Genomic DNA, 2,335 nt, shown 5'->3' on the forward strand with positions numbered 1-2,335 from the left:
GAAGACAAGGTTACCCACTCTCACCACTCCTATTCAACAAGTACTGGAAGTCCTAGCCAGAAAAATCAGGTAAAAACTAAAATAAAATAAAGAGCATCAGAACTGGAAGTAAGCAAAATTATCTCTATTTTCAGATGACATGATTTTACATGTAGAAAATCCTAAAGATGTTACAAAAAGAAAACTGTTAAAACTAATAAGTGAATTTAGTAAAGTTGCAAGATGCAAAATCAACATACAAGAATCAGCTGTGTTTCTATACATTAACAATGAATTATCTAAAAAGAAATTTTAAAAAATCCAATAGCATCAAAAACAATAAAATACTGAGGAATAAATTTAACGAGGGAGGTGAAAAATCTCTACATTAATAACTATAAGATGTTAATGAAAGAAATTGAAGACACAAGTAAATCAAAAGATATCCTATATTCATGTATTGATACAATTGATATTGTTAAAATGTTCATAGAACCTGAAGCCACCTATAGATTCAATGCAAGCCCTAACAAGACTCCAATATCATTTTTCACAGAAATAAAGAAAACAGAGGCAAGGAGTGGGGAGTGGGAGAACTGAGCGAAAGCGATCAAAAGGTACAAACTTCCAGTTATAAGGTTATGTACAGTGTGATAACTATCGCTAACGGTACTGTATGGTACATTTGAAAGTTGCTAAGTGAGTAGATCTTGAAAGTTCTCATCATAGGAAAAAGAATTTTGAAACTGTGTGAGATGATGAATGTTAATTAAACTTATTATGGTTATCATTTTGCAATACATACGTATATCAAATCATTATGCTGTATACCTTAAACTTATATCAATTATTTATTTATGTTGTACACCTTAAACTTCTCAATAAAGCTGGAAAAAAATTTTAAACTCAAAAAATATTCTTAATAAATAAATAAAAAGAAAGTAACAGGATGTTGACTCAAAGAAAATGCACAACATGAGAGTTGCGAGTTAAGTTTTATTTGGAGCAAAGTGAGGACTGCAGCCTGGGAGACAGCGTTTCAGATAACTGAGAAACTGCTCCGAGGAGACGAGGGGAGGAACCAGGATACAGAGGAGTTTTGCAGCAAAGAGCAGGTAGTCGGAAGTCAAAAGATTATTGTTAGCTCTTGGAGGAAGACGCGGTTGCCGCTGCAGCGGAGCCTCAGGCCACCCACTCATGCTCCTGACTCACCGCTGTTCGATGCGGTCGCCGCTGCAACGGAGCCTCAGGCCACCACTCATGCTCCTGTTCGCCCTCGCTGAGGAACAAGTCGGTCAGGAAGCCGTGCCGCAGCCATGGCTTTTACAGATACCGAAGACTCCCGTGGAGCCCGAGGTGGCGATTCACCGGATTCGAATCACCCTCATCAGCCGGAACGTGAAGTCTTTGGAGAAGGTATGTGCTGACCTCATCAGAGGCGCAAAGGAAAAGAATCTCAAGGTGAAAGGACGGGTTCGGATGCCTCCCAAGACTCTGAGAATAACTACAAGGAAAACTCCTTGTGTTGAAGGTTGACTTGGGATCGTTTCCAGATGAGGATCCACAAGCGACTTACTGACCTGCACAGTCCTCTGAGATTGTCAAGCAGATCACGTCCATCAGTATTGAGCCAGGAGTCGAGGTTGAAGTCACCACTACAGATGCTTAAATCAACATTTTTAATAAACTGATAATCAGTTGTCAAAAAAAAAAAAAAAGATTATTGTTAAATAAAGAAAACCAGATATCTCAAGTTAAGGGATTTAGTGCTTTTCTGTGTCTGGGAAGATGCAAGAGTCTGGGCTCACTGAAATCATTCCTTTGATAGGCACCTTAGCTATCTGGGGCCTGTATTTTCACACCCTGAGTTTCCACAGGGCTCGCCGCAGGGAGTGGCTGCAGTCTGATGGCTGCTATTCTTTTCAGCCCTGAGTTTCCTCAGGACTCACCAGCTCACGTTGGAGGGCTGCAATCATTGGTGACTATGACATCCTTTGTTTATTGATATGGCAGGAAATATTCCATTTATAAATATTCCATTCCATTTATAAATATTTCATTTATCAAGGAAAAGATTTGAACAAGATACTTTACCAAAGAAGATATGTGGAGCAAATACACGAAAAAATGCTTAATATCATTCGTTATTAGGGAAATTAATACCAAAACCACAATGAGATACCACTACATACTTATTAGATGGGCTTTAAAAACAAGATAATTACCAAATACTGCTGGAGCAAGGAAAGCATAATGATAAGTAAAAGAAGACAAACTCAAAATAAGTTAAATAATACAAATCATTTCTTTAATATGACATTCTATAAAACGCAAAACTAGAAGGACAGAAATCATA

At 37.9% G+C, this 2,335-nt stretch overlaps 1 pseudogene; it reads left to right on the forward strand.

The window, feature by feature from the left end:
* The first annotated feature begins 1,295 nt into the window (after positions 1-1,295).
* Positions 1,296-1,648, forward strand: LOC112407338 (40S ribosomal protein S20 pseudogene; annotated as a pseudogene).
* Positions 1,649-2,335: the final 687 nt, after the last annotated feature.

The sequence above is a fragment of the Neophocaena asiaeorientalis genome, unplaced genomic scaffold (genome assembly GCF_003031525.2).
Source record: "Neophocaena asiaeorientalis asiaeorientalis breed wild unplaced genomic scaffold, Neophocaena_asiaeorientalis_V1.1 scaffold29, whole genome shotgun sequence".
Classification (NCBI taxonomy): Eukaryota; Metazoa; Chordata; class Mammalia; order Artiodactyla; family Phocoenidae; genus Neophocaena; species Neophocaena asiaeorientalis.